This window comes from Mauremys mutica, chromosome 5 (genome assembly GCF_020497125.1).
Source record: "Mauremys mutica isolate MM-2020 ecotype Southern chromosome 5, ASM2049712v1, whole genome shotgun sequence".
Lineage (NCBI taxonomy): Eukaryota > Metazoa > Chordata > Testudines > Geoemydidae > Mauremys > Mauremys mutica.
In genome coordinates this window covers 107,126,667-107,144,538 of record NC_059076.1, presented here as the reverse complement: position 1 = coordinate 107,144,538, position 17,872 = coordinate 107,126,667, and the positions used below count along the sequence as shown (strand labels likewise).

The 17,872-nt window shown below is 37.4% G+C and overlaps 1 long non-coding RNA gene across 1 annotated transcript in view; it reads right to left on the bottom strand.

Annotated features, from left to right (window-relative positions):
• Positions 1-2,767: 2,767 nt before the first annotated feature.
• LOC123371626 overlaps positions 2,768-17,872 on the bottom strand; it is a 78,000-nt gene continuing 62,895 nt past the window's right edge. Inside the window, exons 3-4 of the long non-coding RNA XR_006579873.1 lie at positions 13,454-13,570; positions 2,768-2,912 (exon numbers count right to left, since the gene is read on the bottom strand). This is a non-coding gene — a long non-coding RNA (uncharacterized LOC123371626). The remainder of the gene's footprint in view (positions 2,913-13,453; positions 13,571-17,872) is intronic.

Here is a 17,872-nt window from a genome sequence, read left to right as displayed (position 1 = left end):
GATTTTTTTTTAACTTTAGAAGTATCAAGAACTTCTAAGGCACTGGAATATTTACAGTTTAGTAACAGATAATAGGTTTTAATATAAACAGTGGATGCTAGGCTGGTTTATGCATAACACATTTGAGCATCTTTGACAGCTCCAGCAAGGGTAGAATCAGAGTTCATGCAAAGGCATAAAGATTTTCATGGGCTATATAGGAGTATCTTGGCTCTATGCAGTGGTGTTGTAGCTATGTTGATCCCAAGATATTAGAAAGATAATGTGAGTGATATAATATTGGACTAACTTCTGATGGTGAGAGAGACTCAATGCTTTTGAGCTCACACAGAGCTCTTCATCAGGTCTTGGAAACTAACACAGACCTAGTCTACACTATAGAGATAGATCGATGCGGGGCATCTTACTTTGACCTAACAATGGAAGTGTCTACACTACAATTTCGCTCCCACTGTTACCACAGTTTTTGGATCTAAGGCACTTCAATATTGGTCTTCCTATAATTATAAATTGATTTCTTAATTTGTTCTGTCAAAATGGGGAGGAAAGTAGTGACCTGCTCTAAGGGAACTGCCTGATATTACCAGGAAGTTTGTCTCTGACCCGGAGAGGACTCCCCAGAGCAGGCTAATCCTGCTAACTCTTGAAAGGACACAGATACAGCCCTCTGTAAGTTAGGTGGTTACAATGTATCTAATAAAGCAGAAAAAAGAAAAAGAAAGAAATTACAATATACAGTAGGTAATAAATCACAACTGGATTACTTTTAAAGATCTTGCATTTAAATGGTACAAGAGACTACCCAGACTGTTATAACAAATACAATGTTGCAATATCGATACACACTGAACTTTTCATAGATATGCATAAGGCCTATAATATAATAACCTTAGACATTCTACAATTTGGCATACAAGTATCTCATGCATATGCATAAAACACTGTTATAATATAGCATTAAACAAACATGAAACAATTAATAATTACCACTCTGCAACCAGTGCTTACAGGATGCTTACAGGATTGGTTGGGGCAGTTTTCACTCAGCAGCAGGCATCCAACTTTATTAGGTAATAAAAATAGGTAATAATTGGAGATATACCAATCTCCTAGAACTGGAAGAGACCTCGAAAGGTCATCGAGTCCAGCCCCCTGCCTTCACTAGCAGGACCAATTTTTGCCCCAGACCCCAGACAGGCATACAGACAAGCGGTCTTCTTAAAATAAGCAAAAATCAAACTTACACTCCTTTTCTTAATCCCTCTGACTTGTCTTTAGGTTCTTCTTCTCTGTCACTCTTTCGCACTCTCCAATCTCCAATCTTTTTCTTCTTTCTCCGCTCTCTCTAGTTTTTATATATAATTTCAACTCGTAATTCACACCAAACATCTATTCTACTGACCCCTCCCTGCGAGTCTATAATTTGAAACTGAATTTCTGTCAAATTAACAAAATTATTATATCATTGTAAGAGTATTGTTTCTAAACTCTTACTCCATGTAGGGATGTACCATGCTATGATGGCACAGAAAGAATTCTTATTTGGATATATGATTAAATTATCTGATCATGCCATTAAATTTGGCTCCTCTATTATGGCACATTGCCATTTTTCCTCTCTTACTACTTTCCCATATATTTTAACCATATTATCAGCAGCATCCCAATCACAATTTGATGGCTTTGGTGCGGTATGATAATCCAGATGGGTCATTAAGTGTCCCCGCCCTTGAGAGGCATACACAATAAAACACTTATGAGCCTCATAATCAGTTGTAACAAACTTCCATCTCTTATCTTCCACACTTTGATCTATGTCTTTTATAGGACCCATGATAATGGTTATTGCTTTTGCCCTATCATTCTTTCAAATTGTGAACTTGCACTCTTGAATACTGTTAACAATAGTTGCTGGATTCGGTTTGATCCACTGTTTTTGTGTTTGTCTTCATTGTTCTTTTCATAACTCTCTTCTGGGGTTTAATTGTGGGTTCTATACCTGAATCCATCCTCTCTTCTGTACTTACTAATAAATTTGGTGAGCGTGCAATTGTTTTTAATCCTTCTAGTAGTGTACACTGCCATGGCCCAATCCTAACTACTTTACCACATATGGTTCCTATTCCTTCCTCCAATTTCCACGTACAATTTGAAGGTTGTGGTGATTTCTCATCAGATCTTTGCCACATCAATACTGCATTTTCTTGAACTCTGAATAGAATACTAAATGTGTGGGCATCATCTATGAAGAGTACCTTAATGAGTAATTTTGTGCCATAAACTCTATAATTTGAACAGGTCCCATTACTATTTTTGTTACTGTATTTCTTAATTTAGGAATTATGAAAACACATTCCTCTATATTAATAGCCAAGACCTTATCACTGGGATGAGACTTGGCCTATTGGATCATTGGTGTTGTGTCTGAATTCACACCACCATAGTAGAATACCCAGAAGAGCCAAGATGAATAGAACCACATCTTCTACCATTTGGCTTCCCCTTCTGAAAGATATAAAGAATAAGAGACTCTTTTCTTTTCAAAACAATTTCATAATTTATTTTAACAAAAGCTTTTAATAATATTAACTTTGCCTAAATCACTTCCAACAATATATTGTTTAAAAAATCAATACACACCCTATATTAACAATAACCCAACAGTATTATTCTAATTCTGAACAATACGTTATTTTAATATTTAAATATTTAATAAAACACATATTCAATACAATTATATTGCGGTCCATAAGGCTTGATGATTCAAATCTATGAGATAATTTAAAATTCTGATGTCTGTTATTAAGTCCATCATTTCATTTTCATTTAAATCTGGTAAATCATGAAACCACTCTCCTGCCATTTCTTATCTTTTTCTATTCTTGACTTGATGTTCTCCTTTCTTTCTTTCCCTATTTATTTAAGATTAAAATATTGTCACTTTACTATCACTAATTCATTATCTTACTGTTAATTCAACTTATTCTGATATTTATTATTCATATAACTTATTTCTACACTTACTATTAGTATTGTAATCTTATTCTTTCACTTATTTTTTATCCTATACTCTATATTTATAACAATTCTTATTACTATACTTAATATTTATCTATCAATATTTGACCTTTTATATTACACTTTATTTTTGCTTCTTATTTTCCTATTCAACATTCCATAGTACTTTTGCTTTTATATCTATCATATAATTTAATCTTTTTATAATATCTATACCAATGAGTTCTCTATTACCAACTCCCATATTCGCTAAACCAAATCATACATTATCAATTCACTAAATACCTATGTCAATAGATAGAGGAATACTTAAGGGAATAAATATTTGTTTTCCCAATAGTCCCGTAAGTGTGTACGTATCCCCTGTCATATATTTCTAATATCCACATTTATTGCTGTATTTATTATCAAAACCAATGACCCAGTATCCCTATAGCAGAGTGTTTCAATTTCTGCCTCAATAATTTGGATTGGAACCCTGGGTCTCATGTACTGATTTAAATTTATCTGGGACACAATTCAAGCTCTTTCTTCCTCTTCCTCAATCCCACTTTCTTCATCTGTATCTCTTTCATCCACTGCTGCATCTAGTCTTATAAATTCATCTATTGGCACATCTACATTCAATAAATCTCTTATTGCTTCACTATCCATTAAATCTCCCATTTCATCCTCCTCCATATTCGGGATTTCCTCAAACCAAGCTGCCAATTTAATTATCTATTCTGTTCTTCCCTTCTTTCTCTATCAAATAAAAATAATAAAAACAACTCACTACTTTACTCGTATATACATATATTGCATTGACAATATTCTTTTCACCTGGCCCACAGGATATTTTTATCTAAATCTATTGTACATTGTAAAGCATTAAGGATGTCCATGGCTATTATTCCGAGTCCATTCTGTCCCAACTCCAAAATGTATATTCTGTATTTCTTTATTCCCTATATTCACTTTCAATGGGATTGTTACAGGAACTTCACTTTTTATTCCCAATATTCCTCACACTTCAGCTACATCTGAGGAAATATAGGGTAAGAATTATGAGGGGTTATTTATGTTGTTCAACATGGAATATGAAGATCCTGTGTCTAGATAACCTGTCTGCCATATTTTTCATCCCTCTAATTTCATCAGGGCTATTGGTCTCCTACATTGATCCTTTCCTAATGAAGTTACAACTTTCAAGTGTTGTCCTTCTGTTTGATATATTATAGCTTCTATTTGGGATGATTGCTCCAACCTTGAACCCTGACTAGCTGGTTCAAGAACAGGCAAATTTTCCAGAATTCATCTAACTCTTGTTCTGTCCAGGTAGAGGAAGCTGCAGATGGGTACCAATCTTCTTCATCCCACATATCACTCCATACTCCTCCTTTCTGCATTTTTCCTATCTTATCTTTTTCTAATCAATAATAGAGATATTAATTAATTTTGTTCTCCCCTGCACTTTCAACTGTGATGAGTGAAACAATTTTGACATCTTTCTTTTTCCTTGTCAAATTTCCAATTGATACACTGTAGGGATTGCTTTATTGACTATCCTAACCGGTCCTTCCCAAATAGAGCTTAGGACATGGCCTTTTTCTTTTATGTGTTTATACATAACCATATCACCGATCTGCCATTCCTGAGGGTGCAAGATTGGTCCCATTTTCCTATCCATTTGCTGAACCTTTGCTTTAAGTGCTATAACTACTTGCTTATGCATTTCAGCAATAGATTCTAGTAACTTCTGGATCCACTGGTCTATTAACACCCTAGGTTGTAATCCATCTGGGCATGTACCAATTACCCATCATTGTTCAGGCAACCTCATATCTCTTCCTGTCATAACTTTAAATGGAGTTACACCATGTGATGCTATAGTTCCTCTAATAGCCATCAATATTAGTGGTAGTTTCTGATCCCAATTTTTACCCTGTTAATTTACTACTTTTCTTAGAGTGGTCTTTATCATTCTATTGGTCCTTTCTACCTGTCCTGAGCTCTGAGGATGTCCAGCTATATGCAACCTTTGTTTAATACCAAAAGCCTGACACAATCCTTTTGTAATTTCTCCTATAAAGTGAGGTCCCTGATCTGAATCTATTTCTTTAGGGATACCCCATTGCATCATAATTTGATCCACCAGAACTCTAGCTGTAGTTAACACTGGATTATTTCTTGTGGCGATTGCCTCCCACCCATTTAGTAAAAGGATCCATTATTATCAACTTTTCAGCATGAGCAATGTATTTACTATATGTTGATTTCATGACCCTCTTTTGCCATTGAGGAATCCAATCTATGATAGCCCGTAAGACCCATTCAGAATCTGTGAAAATAGACACAGGTTTAATCTGTTGGTCTATTTTCCAATGCTACTGTTACAGCTACAATTTCAGGAGCCTGTGCTGAATGAGGTAAACACTGACCCTTTCATCAAATATCCTTACAGCTGCATATCCCATGTATGCCTTGCCTTCCTAATAAAAACTTGACCCATCCACAAACCAAATTACATCTACTCTATCCATGATCTCACCTGGAATTGTTCCATCCTGGAATAATATAGGTCCTTCAGGAGGAATCTCTGGTAAGGGACATTCATGTTGTTCCCCTTCAGTTATGAGGCCATAAGGAACTGGTGATAGACTTGGAACCTTTTCCATTGTTACATTTTTATTCAGTAAGGCTAATGTTCATTTTGCTAATCTAGGACTAGATACATGTCCATCATTATTTTTTCCTGCTAAGACATATTTTGCAGGAGAATGGGATGTTTTAAGAAGCACTGGGGATAGTCCTATTAAATACTCTCAATGTTGCAGAGCCCAAACCAAGGCTAATATCTCTTTTTCACAAGGAGTAAATCCTTGTTGTACTTCATTCAGAACCTTAGAGGCATATGCCACTGGTCGAAGACTCAGTACAGCAGTCATTCAGTACTAGTAATAGCTAGTTGAAGCACAAAAGATTGTTCTACTTTGGGGTATGCTTAAGCTGGGGCTTGTACTAACATTTTCTTAAGTTGCATAAAAGCTTCCTGCTGTTCTACTCTCCATTCCCAGTTATTACCCTTTTTAAATAACTTATACAGGGGACTAGCTTTCTCCTCATAATTCTCTATAAATTCTCTGGAAAAAATTAGTCATACCCCAAAATGATCTTAGAGTAGATACATCTGTGGGGGCTGGTAATTTTTGCAACAATTCTATCTTTTGTTTATCTGGTGATCGTCTTTCTTGTCCCAACGTTACTCCTAGGTAGTTAACTTGCTGTTGGCATATTTGAGCCTTTTCTGGGCTTACCTTAAACCCTGTTTCTTTTATTTTCTGTAACAGTTGATCAACTATTTCTAAATGTTCTTCCTTAGTTTTTGTGTTTATAAGGATATCATCTACATATGATATGATGCTATGCTTATTAGGTATGTTATCCTACAGTTTGTTCATGTGCATGCGGCAGATAGCAGGGCTGTTATGGAAACCCTGTGGGGTTCTGGTGAATCAGAACCGTCTTCCCTGGAAAGTAAAGGCAAAGTTGTACCAAGAGTCTGGGTGCAAAGGGATTGCAAAGAATGCAATGGCTAAATCCAGGATAGTAAACCATTGTGCTCCTCCCATAATGGAAGCAATCACCTCAGGATACTTTGCTACCACTGGAGCAATTATTGGAGTTACCTTATTCCATGGCCTAAGATCAATGGTTAATCTCCAAGTTTTGCCATCTGCCTTTAAAACTGGCCAAACAACAGCATTATTTGTGCTTTGTTGCTCTACAATTACTCCTTGATCCAAAAGCCCTTGAATAGTTCTCAATGAACTAGGTTCTGCTTCCTTAGGGTTCTTGTACTATCTTTGAGGTGGGGAATCAGGTCCAGTGATCAAGACTTCTACTTCTGTTTTTCCACATTCAGCCTTATTGGTTGTCCAGATTTCCTTATACTTTTGTGCTATTTCCAGAACCTCTGTTGACCAATCAGGCCATTTTATTTCTTCAGCAGCCTTGATAGCAGCTCACCTATATCCTGCCTCAATAACAACTGGTTGCTCTTCGGTTCTGATCCTATTAGGAGATATTTCCCATAATACTTTATTTACCAAATCCACTGTCACCTCAATACCAATTATTCCATCATCTAAATTCATCAGGCCAAACTGTTCTATACTTTGTTTTCTCCCTAACTGAAAATGAATTGGAGCACTAAATGGTACTCTACTTCTTGCTTCATTAAATCCCTGCAACTTTCTGACTGTCACAGGAGGTCCAAATAAATCCTTATTCTTTGTGCTAACTAAAGAATATGTGGCCCCTGTGTCTATCAACATGTCTTGTCTGAACACTTCCTTATTAAATTCCACATATACGGTGGGTCTTCCCCAGTCATCTGTTTGTAAATGTGCCACTAAATCAATATGATCTTCTTTTGCCAATATTGGGGAGATAGGAGGTGCTCGGCCTCCCTATTCCTGATTTCTACTGTGTGATGGAGCCATAGATGCACTATTCTCATGGTCTGCCAATCTTCAAAGTAGTTTTTCTGTAGGTAACCCATCAAATTGTTTGTAAGATTCATACTGCAGCAATTTTCTCCATAGCCAGTTTCGTCCTGGATCACCTTTCCTTTCATAAGGAACAAACTTTTTGTTCCTATCCTCTTCTTGGTTTAACCCTTCTTTGTTTCATTGGTTCTGCTGATTTCCTTTGGGACCATTATTAGAGAAAATTATTACTGATACTTTTAAAAGTTTTCTTTCTGAGGTGGTTTTGAAGGTGGCATGGTATACCTCTGTATCTCATACAGTCTTCTTACTTTATCTTCTATAATATGCAGAGGGGTTTGTGCAGGATCATCAGAGACCATTGCCATTCTGATGGTTGGACCAAAGTCTAGCATTAATACTCTTTTAAACTGTGGGGAATCATATTAGTTATCAGAGGGGTAGCCATGTTAGTCTGGATCTGTAAAAGCAGCAAAGAGTCTTGTGGCACCTTACAGACTAACAGACGTTTTGGAGCATGAGCTTTCGTGAGTGAATACCCACTTCGTCGGATGTGATGTCCCACTGGAATAATCCCCACATGTTTATACAATAATTTCTTCCTGACTATATATGGTTCAGGTCTTTCTTTTGGGTTTTGCTTCTTCTGATGAAATCATACCACTGGATCTTCTCCAGGAAAGAAAAAAACTTCAAAATTCCTCTTTCTACTAAATCAGTATCACCTTCTCCTCCTCCCTGGATGTCATAAGGAAGTCCAGCAAAATCATCTGAATTCATGCATGCCTTTAGTAATGTAGAGAGATCACTTCCTGTTAATCCAGGTATCCCTGTTGTCTTAGCTAACCATCCGATCCTGTGTTTCTGTTCAAAGGACCCATGGATTTTCCAAGAGCTCTAATTTCCTCTACCCTTTCTTCTGTACCTTCTTTGTGTTCTTGTGCGGTAGTTTTGGTTACTATGGAGGTAATAATTGGAACTACAGGAGATGGCCTTTGATATTCTTCTGGCTTTTCTCTTGGTATACTACAAAACTCTGGAATGGATTCCTTGGGATACTCATTATAACAAGGAGGACCCATGTCTTCTGCATCTGATTCCTTCTTTTCATCACATAGGGATTTTATTGCTGCTATGGCTCCTTGGTTAGTTTTCAATTCCTCTAATGTGTGAATGTTCCTTCTACATGCTTCATGATTTAATTTTCTCTCCTTTTTCGCATCTGAGACAATCAATTTCATTGCAGCTTGACTATTAATTGCCTTCTGTTTCTATTCTCTAAATTCTACTGTTAGCTTCTGTTCATCTTTTATTTTACTTAGTTCCTTTTTTGGCTCTGAAGTGATTGAGTCAGAATACTGGCTCTCAATGTGTCAGCTTCTGCTGTTAGATTAGCTTTCTCTTTTCTTAGTTCTCTTAGTTCATTTAATGCTTTATTCATTTCTATATCTAGAGTTGTAGTTGTAAGCAAGAGTCCTTGCAAGGCAACTTGTTTCTTTTCCTATTTGTAGTTCCCTTGAGAGCAAGCCTTTCTTCTTTGGTTGGCTCCATTGTTTGCATTGCATGCATAATTGTTGATAGGCACCAGGCCCAATAAAAACATATTCTTTTCAAAGACCCCATCCAATTTTCTTTACAAAATTCTCCAAGCTGTTTTCCAATATTATTTCTGAATTATCATCCTACCTTAGCTTCCCTTTCATAGTCATTTTGATATTATTGATCCTAATTGTTACCCTTTTTCACGATCAAGAATCACCTTGTAATAAAATACTGATACGTCAGTAAGGCCATTACAAATATCCAATTCCAATAGACAGCGTTTACTGTGATCTATACATACTTTTTACTTCCCAAACCCTCAGAACAGGAAAGTAAAACAAAAATAAAACCAAAGTTCCTACTTCCTGATCACTCAGAACAGGGAAGCAAGGAGAAACTTTACCTTCCTATCCTTCAGAACAGGAAAACTCTACTTTCCTAACCCTCAGAATAGGAAAGCACAAACAAATTCTACCCTCCTAGCCCTCAGAATAGGAAAGCACAAAAAACAGTCTACCTTCCTGACCCTCAGAACAGGAAAGCACTTAGTTACACCATAGTTTCAGGATTATATACTTTACAGCAATTACTTTTGATATCTTATGAACAAAATCTTTTTTTTACCAAATTACCTACTTTTATGTTCTTACCTTTGCTGTAACTTAACTTTTCTTGAACTCATAGAAGAGATCAATAGAAAGAAAGAATAAAGAAAATTAAAATAAACAAGAGAAGAGAAAGAAAGAGGATGAAAAAGAAAAGGAAAAAAATGCTGTTTGTTGTCTATTCTCCTTTTATCCAATAAGAAGTGCTATAAACTCTCTTTAGGCCTCAAAATGATGCTTTCAGTCTTACGTTTTTAATAGCACCTTTGAGCCCAGCATGGGGCTCTTAGTGCTTTTAAGCACAGTGCCTACCCAGGGATGCCAATTTGTTACCCCAAATTTTGTATAGGAAGCAGAGGCCAGCATGTCTCTGCAGCCTGTGTTGCTTCCTGCAGCTCCCATTGGCCAGGAAAGGTGAACCGCGACCACTGGGAGCTGCAGGTGTCCATGCCTGCGGACAGTCAATGTAAACAAAATGTCTCACAGCCTGTCAGCGGATTACCCTGATGGGCCGCGTGCTGAATGTTGCCAACCCTTGATATAGTGTATTTATATTTTCAGAAAGCCTTCGACAAGATCCCTCGCCAAAGGCTATTAAGCAAAGTAAGCAGTCATGGGATAAGAGGGAAGGTCTTCTCATGGCTTGGTATCTGGCTAAAAGATAGGATAAAAAGGGTAGGAATAAATGGCCAGTTTTCAGAATGGAGAAAGGTAAATAGTGGTATCCCCCAGGGATCTGTACTGGGACAAGTCCTGTTTAACATATTCATAAATGATCTGGAAAAAGGGGTAAACAGTGAGGTTGCAAAATGTGGAAATGATACAAAACTACTCAAGATAGTTATGTCAAACAAAACAGCAAATGGAGTTCAATGTTGATAAATGCAAAGTAATGCACATTGGAAAATGTAATCCCAACTATACATATAAAATGGTGGGGGTCTAAATTAGCGGTTACCACTCAAGAAAGAGATCTTGGAGTCATTGTGGATAGTTTTCTGAAAACATCCACTCAATGTGCAACAGCAGTCAAAAAGAGCAAACAGAATGCTGGGAATCATTGAGACAGGGATAGCTAATAAGACAGATAAATCTATGGTACACCCACATCTTGACTACTGAGTGCAGATGTGGTTGTCCCTTCTCTAAAAAGATATATTGGAATTAGAAAAGGTTCAGAAAAGAGCAACAAAAATGATTAGGGATATGGAGCACCTGCCATATGAGGAGAGATTAATAAGACTTGGACTTTTCAGCTTGGAAAAGAGATGACTAAGGGGAGATATGATGGTGTTCTATAAAATCATGACTGGTTTGGAGAAAGTAAATAAGGAAGTGTTATTTACGCCTTCTCATAACACAAGAACTAGGGGTCACCACATGAAATTAATAGTCAGCAAGTTTAAAACAAACAAAAGGAAGTATTTTTTCACAGAACTCACAGACAACTTGTGGAACTCCTTGCCAGAGGATGTTGTGAAGGCCAAGACTATAATGGGGTTAAAAAAAGAACTAGATAAATTCATGGAGGATAGGTCCATCAATGGCTATTAGCCAGTATGGGCAGGGATGGTGCCCCTAGCCTCTGTTTGCTAGAAAATGGGAATGGGTGACAGGGGATGGATTACTTGATGATTACCTGTACTGCTCATACCGTCAGGGGCACCTGACATTGGCCACTGGGCTAGATGAACCTTTGGTCTGACCCAGTATAGCCGCTCTTATGTTCTTATCTCTCTCTCAGCAACAGAAGTTGGTAAAATAAGATATTACCTCACCCACCTTATCTTGTCTCTAGGCATATAACTGCACTCCTGATACACATAGATATCAATCCTCTCCCCCATGGAAAGAGAACTCAATTCTATCTATGGTAGGGATACATCTTCTCCTGGAAGGGGCTGAGGAAAATTTATTGGCCCCACAAACCATGTGGAGAAAGATAATACAGCCCATCTGGGGTGTGAATATCCATTTAAAGAAGACTCCAGTACAGTTGTTGACTTTAGAATCCCATTGTTTTTATAGAGCCATGCTACAAGGGAATGGAGACCAGGAAGGCCCAGGACACAAAGGAAGGATTTAAATGAAGAGAGTATAGTGACTTTATGGGTCAGTTCAGAGGGCATATTCTATATATAGGGAGAATTGTGGAATTGTGGAAAAGTTTGAGGGAGGAGCAGACAAAAGAGTTTTCAAGGCTGGCATTATTAGTGAAGCAGAAGGGCAATATTAGTGGTTCATAAAATTGTTACTGTACAGTGTACTTTAGAAAAAAGTGGGATTTCCATAGTGCCAACACAGGTAGACATATTCTTACAAGAATAACCTGCTTCATTCTGTAAATGCACATGAACATAAAACTCTATTAATCTTTCAGGACAAAAGGCAAGAGCTAATATAGAGAACAAGCCGTCAAGAGCTATCCACTCTGAACTCCAAACCTCTTTAAAGGTGATACTAGGTTTGGAGAACTTGCAAGCCTTTAAACGCACAAGATTAAAAAGTAAAAAGAAGTTTCACTTAGGAATAATCACAACATGCATTAGTTAAGCTGATTGTATTCACACCATAGGTTTTGGATATAGTAGGTTAGGTCATGCTATTAAGAAGCGTCCTAGAAAGCCAACCATTTGAACAACCATGCCTTTGAGGTTATTTCCCAGCAGGAAGATGGCAGACAACCTATTCCTTCTAAACTTGGAAGCTAGAGAGTTCAGTTGTAAAAAAGAGATGTTCCCATTTGTGTTCAGTTATGTCTTATATGAGTTCAGTTATAAGCTGCAGTGTGAAAGGAATGGGTGCCCAGTGACTCTTAAAATTGGAGTCTTCAATTGCTATGCTTTCTGGCCTTTTTTAAAGCACAGATAGTTAAGTCACTTACTAAAAGTTTTTTGTAACATCCTAGTGGGAATAAGAATTGCTGACGATAGGTTGGCAGCAGCTAACTATTACAAAAACTATAGGCCACAAATGCACATTCTTTGGCAATGGTGAGCCAAACAGGGTTAGAAAGCTTTACATGTGTTGAGATTGGTAGCGTACAAACATCAAAAATTCACATTAAAGCTTGGTAGGGGTCAGAAGTCCACCACAAGGAATATTACAGCTGAGCAAATAGTTAAACAAATGACCATTTTTAATTTGAAAACAAATTTAATTTTGACCACTTTCTCTTCCCACAAAAAACAGAGTACTTGAGCTTTACTAGCATGTAAATAAACCATCATTACTGAATTACAGAATCAGTATCTATGTTCTGGTTTTTTGGTTTTTTTTTTTGGAAACTTCAGAAGCCAGAATGGAAGCATCCATTGCCCTCAGATACTTGTGTTACTTCCATTCCCCAAACCATGTGGCCTTGGGGAAGAAAGATTCCAGGGTGTATCCAGCACCCCGGGGGCCAAAGAAATGAATCAGTCACAACAGGTGCTGCAGAAGGGACTAAAGGACACTGTTGATATCAGAGTATTTTCTAAGTTTTGATTCTGGACACATTATCTCCCATGTGCTGATTGGCTGTTTGCTAAACCCTTCCTTCCCCCAAACACAGTCTCTTTACCTTGGTCTTACTCCACCTGCCCTCCATATTCCCTTCTTCCTTTCCCTATACCTTTTCTCCTACCCTATAAGGCCCCTTACCTGTTCCCTTCAAGATATCTTCTCCCTTCCTTTTAACTATTGCCCTCATAACAAAACCCCACCACATATTTTGATTTTACTATCATGTACTAATATGACATCTGCAAGACATCACATTGTTCACTCATCTTGTGCATTTCTATAACTGTCTCCTACCTTTTGTCTGGCTTGTCTGTTTAGACTGTAAGCTCTTTGTGGTGCAGACTATTTCTCAGTGTTTGTACAGTGCTTGATACAATAGGGCCTCATTCTCAGCACGGTGTCTAGACACTACTATAATAAAATAATAAATCAATCAATAAATAAGAAATTGGCTGTCTTCATTGCTGAAGGTAATCTGAAAGGAAATTTTAGAATTAATTACCAGAAATACTCTGGATACGAACCTAATGGTTTGCATATTTGAATCAGTTACTCATCAGTACATTCATGCACCCCCAGAATTCTGGACATTTTGGTATTTCCAGGAATTGTGTGGACCCATCCATGTCTGCATGAGCTCCTCCCCCTGATGACATGACCTTGCATGCAAAATGCATGCAAGCTTACAATCCACAGGGAACACCATTTTGGAGAGCGCCCTGCCCCCACACCAGCAGGGTGCACTCTTCAAAATGGTGTTCCCTGTCCAATACTGTCCACAACCATGTCTGGTTTTGTCTCAGTCCCAGACCATTCCAGAATGGACAACCTGAATTCACTCCACCACAAGCTGAAATCTGGTATCTATAGAGTAACCTGTGCTTAATTGCTAAAGCATTGGTTGTCTTGTAAATTGATATGTAAAGAGGAAATAATGAACAAGGGATTCTTTTTAACTCAGCAGATATTTTTGATTATAGAATAATATATGATATGAATCAGAATAACTCACGTACCAGACAATTGCCTATACTCACAAGTCAGTAATTCTCACAGTAAATAACACTTTGATATGTTTATTTCTCCTTCAGGAATTTCTCTATGCAATGCTATAATTGCTGCACTTGCATCTAGAAATAAGTTCTATCAGTTTAAAATTTAAAGTATGTCACTGTTGTCATTTCGATGCATTACATCATTGGTAATTATAATGCAAAAAGTAAAAACTTTTTTTTCCTCTGCGAAGCCATTGTTCTGGTAGTGCATAACAGTTTCACCAGCAAAAACATGTGGGGAAAATACAGATTAAACATTCAGTAAGAGCATCTCTCATCCTGCTGCAAATCAAACAGTAAAGTCAGATGATCTCTAGATGTAAATTAAAATTATAAATGGTATAAATTAATTAGGAAATGTGGCAATGAAATTAAGGGTCATCGTACTTTTAGAAAATGACATGACACATTACATGGTTTCAACTTTAAACTAAAGTCATGTTTTTCCAGTTCTTTGATTTACTGGGGAAAAAATAGTTTAGACAATATTTTTCTAACATGAGAACTTTCCATCTGCTTATTAAAATATGATTGTGAAGATTTGGACCAAATATAGTCCTAACAGTGTTTAATACCATTGCTACAATGCAAAATAAAAAAGGGAAGCATAAAAGAGCAGGGAGAAACTTTCCTCACAACATTGTTTTTTTCCCCTTAATTGGCAAAGCATTTCAATCCCAATCAATATAAAATTCTGATCACAAGAAATGAGACTGGGATACAAGCTATTCAATAGGTAGGGTAACAGTGACTTATAGGTACCTCAGCTTGAATTTACCAGTTAGTCCAAAACAGATAGATAGTTGGTAAGTGCAACGGAACGCTACACTGTATATTCACACTCTATACACCACTGTAATAATATTTGTACAAAATATGCCTTGTGAGGTATCATTAGAAAACTAATAACTTGCCAGTTAGTAATATCATGGTGAAATGTATTTAGCAACATTATATGTACATTTATAAACAAACTGAAATTAGGGCTGAAATGTGTTTACCAGATAAGTCTGGGTAAACAGATCTGCATCTTACCAAACAAAAGCATGAAACCTCTTTCACCAGAGTCCTTGTCTGATCCACATAACAGGAATGAAAGTTATCTATGGGTAACCTTCAGGAAAATGCATTTCAAAGGGTGATTAGACTACAAAGTGAGAGGTAAAAATATCCCAAATTCTCTCTCTCTATCCATCTTTTTTTTTCTTTTTTACCTAAGAAAACAAAAGAAGCAGACATTTGACTTTGGTAGCAATTCTGACCTGAAATTGATCCCATCCCTGTTGCTGGGATCCGGTGATGAGAATTTCATCTTGAACCAAGTCTAGTTTGTTAAGTTTTAGCATTAGAAAGTGTTTAATCTTTCTTTTGTAACCATTTCTGCTTTTAATGGCTTGTATTCACTTGTAGTTAGACAAACTTGTTTTATTCTTTAATCAAAATAAATCTAGTGTTGTGGACTGTGTAGTAACTGCATTTAGGATTGCAAACTGTTGTATATTGATCCCTTTAAAGGGGCAATGGACCTAATATATCTGGACTGTCCAGGAGAGGGCTGGACAGTGCAAAACACATGTTTTGGGAGGAAATCTGGAACTGGGAGTGTGTTGGGGTGACCCTGCAAGTGGTAATTTAGACTGGTGGAAGCCAGAGTGTGACTGATGTGTGGCTGGCAGGTTGCACCTATATACAGACACTCAAGATATGACCTGAATGTTGGAAGGCAGTTTATGAGTGGCCCAGGTGGAAGCAAAGCATTGTGAGGCACCCAAGTTTGCAGGGCAGGGTTAACACAGCTGCTCACTAGTTTGGAATGCACCCCAGAGCATCATAGTGAGTTTACCACATATGGTGAGGACAAAACAACAACAACAAAAAAACAGTGAACTAACATACTGGATGAAATTCTGGTCCCACTGAAGTCAATGGTAAAATTCCCATTGACTTCAAATGCATTAAAATTTCATGCATAATTTTCTACAACATATAGATCTTGAGTCATTTTTTCTCATTCCACCCATGGCTCTGACCGACTTTGCCCACCTTTGAAACTAGACAGGATATTCTTTTGGATGGCATTCAATGTTCATAAGTTGTAAAATTTACCATTACTACAGTTACCACATTTACAATTTTTTCCCCACAAGAAAAAATGTGTCACACTGTCATATCTTTTTCATTGCATGAAATTCTAAGCCATAACACCATGCAACATCATATAATGACTTATTAGCAAATTCTAATATCAAGGGAGCTTCTGAAGTCATCAGTTGATATTTGGGCCCTATTGTGCATAAATATGAGGCAATCTCTGTTTTGGAGCGATTTATAATCTATGGAATGATGTCACTCTGAAATAGTTAATGAAATATCACTTTTTTCCCCCCTGAAAGTCCTTTCAAGACATTACATACATACTCACCTTCCCCCTCACAGTTAGCACTGCCCCACAAACTGCTAGATATGTAGAAATCCATACAATGATATTCAACTGCTCCAAATGCAATACCTAACTTCAATTTTTTCTGGGGTTTTTATTTTTGTGGAAAAGACCCCTTAGTCCTTTATTTTGCGAGGAAAGAATATTTGTTTTTGTGAAGAGAGTCACTTTTCTCTTTAATCCAGATTCAGCTCTCATATTATACCAGGACATTTTTCCTCAGAAGGTGTTTTGTAGTGAGGTATTTCCTCAGATGTACTGTCTGCAGCAGCAGCAGCAGGTGAAACATTAGCAACATCTTGCCTTTCTTTTGTGAATCTTCAGAGGATACTGCAGAAAGTTGTAGATCTTAGCTTCTGTGGCTTTTTTAAAATCTTCATGGGGCATTAGCTATAGACTTAGCAAAGAATTAAGGAGATAGGACTTCATATAGTCATAGAGTTAAAGGTCAGAAGGGATTACATTGCCAGTCACCAACCCAACCCAGGACCCGCCAACTAAACCCAGCAAGCAAAATCAGACCAGAATATTACAACTCACAGGAAACTAAATTATTTTATGCCACAGGCAAAGAATAGAGCAGACCAAGTTGCACTAGTGCCTGAGGCTCCCGCAATGTAAGGGGAATGATTAAGCGAGATACACCCAAATAATCCTGGCAAGTCACCCACAACCACACACTGCAGAGAAAAGTAACTTCTCCTCCTCCCCCCAAGGTCACTGCCAATCTGACCTGTGGGAAAATTCCTTCCCAGCCCCACATATGGCAATCATTTAGACTGTGATCATGTGAGCAAGTACCATCGAGATAAGCAATTGAGAGAGAGCGAGTTCTCAGTGCCACCTCAGAGCCCTTTCCCACCCCCGCAATGTCCCATCCCCAGTTCTGGCCATCAATGAAGCTTCAGATGATGGGGATAAAAAACCCTTACAGAATATACTGGCAGAATATACTCCTGCCAGTGACCAGCTGAAACCTAGATTCATAAGCTTTAGGAACATGAAACACAAACCAGAAGTGAGTTCTAGGGCTATTGAGCCCTCAATGAAATATCATACAGAGTCATATATTTATAGATTCCAAGGGTGGAAGTTTGACCTTCTGTATAAAAGAGGCCATAGAAATTTCCCAAAACAATTGTAGAGCAGAGCTTTTAGAAAAACATCTGAACTTGATTTAAAATTTCCAGTGAGGGTGATGCCAGCATGACCTTTGGA